The following is a 12,032-nucleotide window of genomic DNA, read 5'->3' as shown; positions in this document are numbered from 1 at the left end:
CTTTCTTTTCCTTTCTTTCTTTCTCTTTCTCTTTTCTTTCCTTCTTCTTTCTCTTTCTCTCTCTCTCTTTCTCTTTCTGTCTCTCTCTCTCTCTTTCTCTCTTACCCTCTCTCTTTCTCTCTTACCCTCTCTCTTTCTCTCTCCCTTCCTTCCTGCCTTCCTGCCTTTTATTCTTTCCTTCCTGCCTCCCTCCCTCCTTCCTTTCTTTCTTTCTTTCTTTCTTTCTTTCTTTCTTTCTTTCTTTCTTTCTTTCTTTCTTTCTTTCTTTCTTTCTTCTTTTATTTTAGGTTCAGGGGTACAGGTATATGTTTGTTATACATGTAAATTGTATGTCACAGGGCTTTGATGTGCAGATTATTTTATCATTGATTTAATCAGCATAGTACCCCATAGGTAGTTGTTCTATCCTGCACCCTTCTCCTACTCTCCAACCTCAGGTAGGCCCTGTTGTCTGTTGTTCAATTTTTGTTTCCATGTGTATTCAATATTTAGTTTCTACTTATAAGTGACAACACGAGGTATTTGGTTTTCTGTTCCTGTTAGTTTTCTTAGGATAATGGCCTCCAGCTCCACTCATGTTGCTGCAAGGGACATAATCTCATTCATTTTTATTACTGCATAGTATTCCACTGTGTATATGTACCAAATTTTCTTTATCCATTCTACTTTTGATGGGTATTAAGGTTGATTCCATGTCTTTGCTATTGTGAATAGTGCTGCAATGAACATATGATTCCATTAGTCTTTATGGTATAACAATTTATATCCCTTTGGGTATATATCCAATAATGGGACTGCTGGGTCAAATAGTAATTCAGTTTTAAGTCTTTAAGAAATTACCAAACAATGGCTGAACTAATTTACATTCCCATATAACTAATTTACACTATACAGCAGCATATAAGCTTTCTTTTTCTCCACAACTTTGCCATGATTTGTTATTTTTTGACTTTTTAAAAATAGCCACTGACTGGTGTGATGGTATCTCATAGTGGTATTGATTTGCATTGCTCTAATGATTCATAAAGATGAGCATTTTTTCATATGCTTATTGCACACACATATATCTTCTTTTGAAAAGTGTCTGTTCATGTCCTTTGCCCACTTTGTAATTGGATTGTTTGGTTTTTGCTCGTTAATTTGTTTAAGTTCCTTATAAATTCTGGATATTAGAACTTTGTTGGATGCATAGTTTGCAGACATTTTCTCCCATTCTGTAGGCTGTATGTTTACTCTGTTGATAGTTTCTTTTGCAGTGCAGAACCTCTTTGGTTTAATTAGGTCCCATTTGTCAATTTTTGGTTTTGTTGCAAATTCTTTTGGTGTCTTCTTCATGAAATCTTTGCCAGGGTATATGTCCAGAATGGTATTCCCTAGGTTATCTTCTAGGGTTTTTATAGTTTTAGGTTTTACATTTAAGTCTACAATCTATCTTGAGTTGATTGTTGTATATGGTCTAAGAAAGGAGTCCAATTTTAGTCTTCTGCCAATGGTTAGTCTGTTATCACAGTAGCATTTATTAAATAGGGAATCCTTTCCCCATTGCTTGTTTTTGTAAGATTTGTCAAAGACCAGATGGTTGTAGGTGTGCAGCATTATTTATGAGCTCTCTTGCCTGTTCTATTTGTCTATATGTCTGTTTTTGTACCAGTACCACGCTGTTTGGGTTACTGTAGCCTTATGATATAGTTTCAAGTCAGGTAACGTGATGCCTCCAGCTTTGCTTCTTTTGCTTAGGACTGTCTTGGCTATTTTTTTGGTTCCATATGAATTTAAATTTTTTTTTTCTAATTCTGTAAAGAATCAGAAAGATGGCAGATAGAAGGCTCCACCAACTGTCCCTCCATAAGGACACCAATTTAACAACTATCTACACACAAAAAAAGCACATGCATAAGGGTCAAGAATCAGGACAGCCCTCATAGTACCTGGTTTTAAGTTCATATTACTGAAAGAGACACTGAAGAAATAGAGAAAACAGCTTTGAATCACCAGCATCACCTTTCCTGCATCCCCAGCAGTGGTGGTGTGGTATGGAGAGTATTTCTGTGCACTAGTGAGAGGAAGAGCATGAAGCAAAACAAGACAAAACTCAGCTGACACCCAAGGAGGGAACCTTTAAACCAGCCCTAGTCAGAGCAGAATCACAGATCCCAGTGGTCAGAACTTGAGCTCCCACAAGCCTCAGCACCACAGGCTACAGTGTTCTGGGGTCACAAATAAACTTGAAAGACAGTCTAGGCCACAAGAATTGTAACTTCCCAGGTAATTCCTAGTGCTGAACTGGACCCATAGACAATGGACTAGGGAGGACATGACCTACTGAGACACCAGCTGAAACAGCCAAGGGAGTGCTGGAATCACCCCTTCTCTAATTCCAGGTTGCACAACTTGTAGCTCCAAAAGAGACCCCTTCTTTTTGCTTGAGGAGAGGAGATGAAAGAGTAGAGAGAACTTTTTCTTGTATTTTGGATACCAGCTCAGCCATAGCAGGCTAGGTCCCTGGTCAGAGTCATGAGGTCCCACTTTCCAGGCCCTTGCTTCCAAGCAACATTTCTAGACACACTGGGCCAGAAAGAAACCCACTTCCCTGTAGGGAAGGACTCAGTCCTGGCAGAATTTAACACATACTAACTAAAGAGGCCTTGGGCCTTAAATAAACAGCAGTGATGTCCAGTTATATTAAGGAATTTAGGTGAGACATTGAGATTTGCTGGTTTCTGGTGAGACTCAGCACATTCCTAGCTGTGGTGGCTACAGTGAAAGACTCCTTCTGCCTGAGAAAAGTAGAAAGAAAAATAAAGGAGTCTTTGTCTTACACTTCAGGTACCAGCTCAGCCACTGGGGGCAGAGCACCAGTGAGCTCTTGGGATCCTTGATTCTAGAACTTGGCTCTTGGACAGAATTTCTGGATGTGCCCTGGACCAGAGGGGAGCCCAGTGCCTTAAAGTGTGAGTCCCAGGCCAGAGAGCATTCACCACAAACTGACTTAAAAGGCCTTGAGCTTTAAGAAAACATTGATGGTAGTCTGGCAGTACTCCCCATTGATTTGAGGTGGTGGTGGCCATACGGTGAGGCTCCTCTGCCTTTATAAAGGGTAGGAAAGAGTGCGAAAGACTGCATCTTATGGTTTCAGTGCCACCTCAGCCTTAATACAATAGAACACCAGGTGTTCTATTGTATTAGATGTAAGGTGTTTTACTCTAATCCTTGGCTCCCAAATGGCACCTCTAGATTCACCAGGGTCCTGGTGGAACTTGCCACCCTGAAGGAAAGGACACAGGCTTGTCTGGCTTAGCTACCTGCTGATCATGAGACCCCAGGGCTTTGAGAAAACATAGGTAGTAACCAGCAAGTGGTTAGAGCAGGCCTTTGTTGAGACTCAGTGCTGTGCTGGCTTTAGGTTGGACCCAGCACAGTTCTAGGACTGGTAGCCAAGGAGATGCTTGTGTCACTCCACTCCTGGTTCAGGTGGCTCAGAACAGAGAAAGAAACTTCATTTGTTTTGGAGAATGTAAGGGAAGAGAACAAGAGTCTCTGCCTAGTAATCCAGAGAATTATTCCCAATTTTTGCCAAGAACTTCAAGGCGGCACCTGTACAAGTCTGCAAGAACCGCAGTGTTACAGGGTTTGGGATTCCCCCTAAAGCAGATATAGCTTGGACAACAATGCCAAAGTTCTTTCAAATATATGAAAAGCCTTCCCAAGAAGGAAGGGTACGAACAAGCCCTGACCTCAAAGACTACAATAAATACCTAGCTCTTCAATGCCCAGACACAGATGAACATCCACAAGCATCAGGATGACCCAGGAAAACACGACCTCACTAAATGAACTAAATAAGGCATCAGGAATCAGTCCTGGAGAAACAGAGACATGTGACCTTTTAGACAGAATTCAAAATAGCTATTTTGAAGAAACTCAAAAATATTCAAGATAACACAGAGAAAGAATTCAGAACTCTGTCAGATACATTTAATAAAGAGATTGAAATAATTAAAAAGAAATGAGCAGAAATTCAGGAGCTGAAAATTGCAGCTGGTATACTGAACAATGCGTCAGAGTCTTTTAATAGTGGAAGAAAGAATTAGTGTGCTTGCAGACAGGCTATTTGGCAATCAGCAACCCTTGGGGCTGCTCTGTTTATGGAGTAGCCATTCTTTTATTCCTTTCCTTTCTTAATAAACTTGCTTTCACTTTGTACTGTGGACTTGTCCTGAATTCTTCCTTGCGTGAGATTCAAGAACCCTCTCTTGGGGTCTGGATCCAGACCCCTTTCCTGTAACATTAGCATATCAATTATTCTCATTTAAAAAAAGTTTTTAGTGTTTTCCAATGTATTAAATAATATTAAACTAATCTTAGTCTACTTTGAAATAACTCTATACCATTTCACATGTTGTTCACATACTGTATAACAGAATATCCCCAGTAGCTGCCTCCCATACCTTGTGAAATTGCTGTCATTTATTTTACTTATCCATATGCTAAAAACACCCACCACATTGTTACCATTATTACTTTAAACAAAAACATATTTTAAGTTACTTATCAATTTTTAAAAATTATGCCTTCATTTCTTTCTTTCCTGATGCTCCTTCCTTCTTTATGTAAATCAAAGTTCCCAGACTATACAATTTTCATTTCATTATCCTTTTTTACCTTTCTTCTAGAGCAGAACTGCTGGTGATGAATTCCCTCAGTTCTTGTTTTTTGGAGAAAGTCTTTAATTCTCTGTAATTTGTAGGGCAATCTGATGGTTGGTTTTTCTTTGAACTCTTCTAATATTTTAGTCCACTCTCTCCTTGCTTGCATGGTTTGTGACAAGAAGTCTACTGTAATTCTCATCTTTTTTCCTTTCTATGTAAAGCATTTCATTTTCTTTGGCTTCTTTCAATATTTTTCTCTTTTTCTTTGGTTTTCTTCAGTTTGAATATGATATAATTGGCTGTAGTTTTTTTTTTTTTTTTTTTTTTTTTTTTTTTTTGGCACTTTTCCTGACTGGTGTTCTGTAAGCTTTCTGGATCTGTGGTTTGGTATATGTCATTTATTTTGAAAAATTCTCCTCTGCTATTACTTGAAATATTTCTTCTGCTGTGTTATCTCTTCTCCACTGCTATTCTAATTCCACATGTCACATTAAACAAAGTATACTACATTTCTGAGATAATGTTTTAGTATTATTTTTCTCTTTGTATTTTATTTTGGGAAATTTCTATTGACGTATCTTCATGCTCACTATTTTCCTGATGTTCAACCTAGTGATAAGTATATCATAGACATTCTTCATTTTTGTTGTAGTGTTTTTGTTTTCCAGCATTTCTATTGACACTCTCTCACAATTTAAATGTCTTTGCATATTTTGCCCGTATTTTCTTGCTTTTACCTATTTTTTCCATTAGATCCCTTAACATATTATTCACAATGACTTTACATTTCCTGTTCTATGTCATATCTGAGCATGGTTCTGATGCTTAATTTGTGATTTTTCTTGTCTTTTGGCGTGACTTGTAATTTTCTGATTAAAGCTGGACATGATACGTCATGTAATAAAAATTTAGATATTTTTCTAGGCCTTTAGTATGTGGTCTTATGTTAATTTGGCTAAGAGCTGTGCTGTGTTTTATGTTTACTGTCGTTGTGGGTGCCAAAGGCTTTACATTTCTCTTGTATCCTTATTTTTGTCTCTTGTGTTATTTTGGGATTTCCTAAAAACTCATTCTCAGACGGAGTTTGCATCTTGCAGCTCTTTCAGCTACTATTGTTGTAGTGGAGCCCTGCTGGTATGCTGGTAAAGTGCGAGGAAGAAGGGATATTCTATAATCATATAATTAAATCTCAGTCTTATCAGTGTGCCTATGTTCCAAGGCTGTGTGACCTATGCTTAGATCTCTTAGCCTTTTTCTTTCCCCTTAGATGAGACAGAAAGGTCAGAGGGGGCCAGAGTGGGAGAGATGCCCTTCCCCAGATGAGATAAGACTAGTGAAGTCATTTCCCCAAAGAATAAGCCCTTTGCTCTGGAGAATACTCAGTGTGTTTTTCACAATGGGTACTCTTCCCTTCCCTTGATAAAGCCAGTGGAGAATCTTTCTTAGCTTTTCACAGTAAGCATCTAGTTTAGTTCCTGAAGATAAAACTCACAAAAATGTAGGGTCCTCCTAGCAGCATAGCATCCCTCCACTCCAGGATTTTTCACTTTCAAGCTAGTCTACATTCAGCTCCAGCAGTTGATTAACATTACAAGTTAAATGTCCCCACCAAATGTGGCTACAGTGGCTTTTTCTTCAGGTAAGCAGATCTTAGCTGTGACTCGCTGGATTTGCCTATTTTTCCAGATTTGGGGCAATCTCATTTCTCTAATGCATCCAAGAAAAAATGTTGAGTTTTAGTTTGTTTAGTTTTTTCTTGTGGTATGAACAGGAGTGATGACTTCCAAACTTTACTTGTTGAAGCTGAAACTAGAAGTCTTAGGTTTTCGTTTTTATAATGATACTTTTATTTCTGTGATTTCTGGGTACTCTTTAAATGGATGGAATGTAATATCCTCTAGAATATTTAAGATTCAAAACAAATTATAGGAAGATCTTAAAATAAGTACAATGTGTCTTGCCTCCTTGGGTATTAGTTCTTTCATTTGTGGAGTAAGTTGCCATTCTTTTGAGGTGTAGGTCCTCTTCAAATGTTTGGTTATTTTGCCATTCAGGATCCCTGCTCTACTTTATGTGGATGCCATTTCTGACTACAGAAGATTTTTTCTGAAATTTTTGAGAGTTTGGGTGGGTATGCTACTGAAGAAGTTGTGCTCAATGCTTTGCATTTGGGGTGAAGAATCTGTTTCTCCTGATACATTGCCCTGATTCTCCTTCCAAATGATGAAATCCTTCATCAACAAATGCATGAATAAGTGGAGGTTCCACCAGCCTTGTGCTCTAAAAAAGTTTTCAGTTAAGCATCCTGATTATTTTCCCAGAGCCCTTTTATTTTCTCTAATTTCATCATACCTGAGACTTAACAACCTCTGAAATTATGCCTCCCTTTTAATTATCTTTTTTCAATGTATTTTGGTCTGTGGTCTCCTTCTTTCATTCAATTCATCAGTGTTCTATCTTCTAGAAAGCCTTCGACATTTTTGATTTGCTGCTTATTCACTCTTATTTTGTTGTGTTTATAAATTGCAAATGACTTTTATTACAATTTGGGATTCATTAAGGTCATTTTTCTGGAACAGTTTCTCACATTATAAACTCATATTTGTTAGGCTGATTTTCTAATTAAACTTATAACTTCAACAGATTAAAATTAGTCATCATATCTCTATCCCTATCAAGAATGACAGCTTTTACTTACAGATCTACATTATGTTAATACATATATGAATAAATGAAGTGTATATAATAGCTATGCTTCATCTTGTTTTGGAATTACAGTTATTCCGGACTTATATCTACACAACTAATGGCAATATCCTTTCCTTGGTTTGGGATTAAATGAATTGGGAGAAAAAAGCAAAAAAGAAGAAAGAAAAAAATCTAGAGAAGGAAAGAGGTTTCTATCTTTACCACCACTGTACAGAAAAGGAAGCTTCCCATTTGTCCTCTGGCTTCTCCAACCTTCTGCCCCATCACACTGTTCTTATGACACTGGACTCATTGGTTATGCACTACACAGATATGGCATAACATTTCCTTCTGTTCTTTCGCTGCCTTCCCTTATATGGAACTTCAGTTTTCTTCCTCTGGGTGTGGGACAGCTATTTTCGGCCTAAATAGGCTGGCCACTCATCTAGCCCCACTTAATCACCAAGCCAATGCAGAGAAAGCAAAGCATATGCACTGCATCATATGTGATATTTTGTCTAATTTGTTTCCATCTTAGGTTCTATTTTAGTGATCTGGTGGAGTGACCTTCACTACCACAGTCTATAATCTGTAAACCTTATATGACCCCAGTGATTTTTTCCTTCTTCTAGGTATCTATTAATGGATGGTATGAGGAAATATGTTGTTATTCTTCCTTTTAGGTAAAACCTTTCTGAAATGAACTGTGAGTATTTTATTTAGTTTTATTTTATAAGCGTGAACTTAACTCTGCGATTCCACTAGGCATGGAGGCATGGAAGGGAATAAGAAAAATATGGAACCCGAAGGGACTGCAGTAAGACCACAAAGATTATAAGACACTGTGAGCAAATGGGGTGAAGAAGTTCTCTCCTGACCTACAGAAGGAATGGTCTGGTGGTTAAGATAAAACACAAGTCCAATTTGTTACATTTGTCCATAGTCAGCAATGGTGATCTACTTGCTAGTCTTACCATTCCTGGATCCAAAGTGCTCCACGGCTTCCATGATATTCTTTACTTCCTTCACTTTGCAAATACTACATGCTTGCCATTCAACCATTCAGTCGTGGCAGTGCAGATGAAACACTGGAAACTGTTTGTGTTGGGTCCAGCATTTGTCATGGACAAGATGCCAGGACCTGTATGCTTCAGGATTCTCATCATCAAATTTCCCCCCATAGATGGACTTGCCACCACTGCCATTATGACATGTGAAGTCACCACCCTCACACATAAACCTTGGAATAATTCTGGGAAAGCAGAAACCATTATAACTAAATCCTTTCTCTCCAGTGCTCAGAGCATGAACATTTTTTGCTGTCTTTGGGACTTTGTCTACAAACAGCTTGAAGGAAACTTGGCCCAAGGGCTCACAAGCAATAGTGTTGTTGAAGAACACAGTGAGGTTGACCATGGCTGGTGGCAGGGGGCTCCAGGCAGTGTCAGCATCTTCAAAGCTGAACGTTTTTTTGAATAATCCAAATTATTTGACTACTTTTATTTCTGTTTGCTGGTCTTTAAAAATTCAAGCAATCGCTGCTCAAGCCATTCAATCCCTTGACAGAGCCCCAGTCATATTTTAATGAATTTACCCATGAACCAGAAATTTAGCCTATGATTAAAATATTTGCTTTAAGAAATTAAATTTCTGAAAGCATTTAAAATAAAATGGAGTGATTAGAAGCTTGGAATAATTTCTCTTATTATTCCTGCTATTTTTTTTTATTTGGATAAAACTTAACATTAACCATAAAAGATAGAAGACTTGGCGACAGAGTCTCAGCCTCACCGCTGCTGCCACCACTGTCCTGAGACTGCTGAACTCCTGTCCATCTGTTGCCACCACCCACTCTGGACACAGAACATCCAGTCATGGATAAAAATGAGCTGGTTCAGAAGACCAAACTGGCTGAGCAGGCTGAGCGATATGATAGCATGGCAGCCTGCATGAAGTCTGTAACTGAGCAAGGAGCTGAATTATCCAATGAGGAGAAGAATCTTCTCTCAGTTGCTTATAAAAATGTTGTAGGAGCCCGTAGGTCATCTTAGATGGTCATCTCAAGTATTGAACAAAAGACAGAAGATGCTGAGGAAAAACAGCAGATGGCTCGAGAATACAGAGAGAAAATTGAGATGGAGCTAAGAGATATCTGCAATGATGTACTGTCTCTTTTGGAAAAGTTCTTGATCCCCAGTGCTTCACAAGCAGAGAGCAAAGTCTTCTATTTGAAAATGAAAGGAGATTACTACCATTACTTGGCTGAGGTTGCCACTGGTGATGACAAGAAAGGGATTATGGATCAGTCACAACAAGCATACCAAGAAGCTTTTGAAATCAACGAAAAGGAAATGCAGCCGACACATCCTATCAGACTTGGTCGGGCCCTTAACTTCTCTTGTTCTATTATGAGATTCTGAACTCCCTAGATAAAGCCTGCTCCCTTGCAAAGATGGCTTTTGATGAAGCCATTGCTGAACTTGATACATTAAGTGAAGAGTCATACAAAGACAGCACACTAATAATGCAATTACGGAGAGACGACTTGACATTGTGGACATTGGAGACCTAAGGAGACAAAGCTGAAACAGGAGAAACGGGAAAATTAACCAGCCTCCAACTTTTGTCTGCCTCATTCTAAAATTTACACAGTAGACCACTTGTCATCCATGGTGTCCCACAAATAGTTTTTTGTTTATAATTTGACAGGTTTGTGTTAATTCTATTTGAATTTCTACATTTCCCATGTTGTTTTGATGTTTAATGTTAGAAGAGTAGTGGTCAGGCATGGTGATTCATGCCTATAATCCCAGCAATTTGGGAGGCCAAGGTGGGTGGATCACCTGAGGTCAGAAGTTCGAGACTAGCCTGGCCAACATGGTGAAATCCCGTCTCTACTAAAATACAAAATTAGCCGGGCGTGGTGGCAGGCGCCTGTAATCCCAGCTACCCAGGAGGCTGAGGCAGGAGAATCGCTTGAACCCGGGAGGCAGAGGTTGCAGTGAGCCAGGATCACACCATTGCACTCCAGCCTGGGGGACAAGAATGAGACTTTGTTTCACACACACACACACACTATATATATATATATATATATATATTATATATATATATATTATGACCGAAGGGACTGCAGTAAGACCCCATTATATAGATTATGTATATACTCTAATCAATCACACGCACCACAACATATACTACACACTATACATCTAACCTAAAAATATATTTATTAGGGCTTACACTTTTAGCGCGAGTTATCCTTTGTTTTCATCTTTGCGGAAGGTGGCCAATATGGATATAGGATTTTTATCACAAGTATAAATGTTGGTATAGTACTTTCAGTACATTGTGGTTCCCACAGTCCAGTGGTTAAAACTGCTTCCCATATCCCTACACCAACAGGACCAACTTCCGCGCCTTTTTCATATTGGTTTTGTCCTGGTTGGGGGAATAAAAAGGATCCACTGGTTTCCCAGTCAAGGTTGTAGTAATTGTGGGGTACTGAATGTTTGGAGCACTTACAAGGCTGTGGTAGAAACCAGCGATATCCCATGGATACACACATGTATAAACTGTATATCTCGCTGCGCGAGCGCTACCAATCTCCATGTGCACACCTTTGACTACAGCTGCGACGTGATTCCTTTAGATAAAGTTGTGGACCCATTTACTCCTGATAATGGCAGAAATGGTTTCAATTTTCATTATTTTGAAAGTTACCTGCTGTTAGCTCTTCAATAAATATTTTGCCACATTCATTTTAGTTTGTATTTAAAATGTAGGCAACCTAAGAACCAAATGAAAAGTAAGATGCCCAGTAAAAATTATTGCCTTGAATTCATTACTTCATGGTATATCAAGCACAAGCAGTAAAAATAAAAATCCATATATTTAGCTTTTTTTTTTAGGTTTTGCTTTGGTGATTTTTTTTTTTTTTTTTTTTTTTTTGTTTTTTTTGTGATACTTGCCTAACATGGGCATGTGCTGTAAATAGTTTTAAACAGGGAATAACTGGAAATGAGGCCAGCTTGGGTTTATGTCTTTACAAATGTTCCCATGAACAATCCAAGCCATATTGTTACCGGAACCACCGCCTCGCTTTCATCTCATGTAGTCGCGGGCATCCCCTCTCCTCTCTGCACGTCATGCGACCTTTTCCAACTACCTTTTCCCACAGCTTTTCATGTAACTTTTAGTCTTTCTTGGGTTCTGAACCTTCCGTAAAGGGGAAATTGTACATTTTTTTGAATGCTGCTTTCACTTTCCTCTTGGCAGCTATGGTCCTTTTTCCAAGTTTTTAAACACAAAGTTATCATGCCACATCGACACCACCTCCGCCCCGCGAGGAGTACCTACCGGTCTCTGCAATTTGCAACCATGTCTCAAGATCCCCTCTCAAAGTTTATCATAACAACAAAAATACTACTAATATCACTACTGTTTCCAACCGTGTCCCATGATCCCTTCTCTTCCTCTCCTCCCTGAAAAAAATGAGCTCCTATTTGTTCTGGGAGAGGGGGAGATTGATTAGGAAAAAAAAAGGAGTATGCTCCATTTAAAATTTTGGTATATAGTATTTTATTTTATTTTATTTTATTTTTTTTTGAGACGGAGTCTTGCTCTGTCGCCCAGGCTGGAGTGCAGTGGCGCGATCTCGGCTCACTGCAAGCTCCGCCTCCCGGGTTCACGCCA

The 12,032-nt window shown here is 38.8% G+C and overlaps 1 pseudogene; it reads left to right on the top strand.

Moving 5' to 3' along the window:
* The first annotated feature begins 9,184 nt into the window (after positions 1 to 9,184).
* On the top strand, positions 9,185 to 9,978 carry LOC108515063 (14-3-3 protein zeta/delta pseudogene; annotated as a pseudogene).
* Positions 9,979 to 12,032: the final 2,054 nt, after the last annotated feature.

Source organism: Rhinopithecus bieti, unplaced genomic scaffold (genome assembly GCF_001698545.2).
Source record: "Rhinopithecus bieti isolate Rb0 unplaced genomic scaffold, ASM169854v2 scaffold_31787, whole genome shotgun sequence".
Lineage (NCBI taxonomy): Eukaryota > Metazoa > Chordata > Mammalia > Primates > Cercopithecidae > Rhinopithecus > Rhinopithecus bieti.
This window is presented reverse-complemented; position numbering and strand designations above follow the sequence as displayed.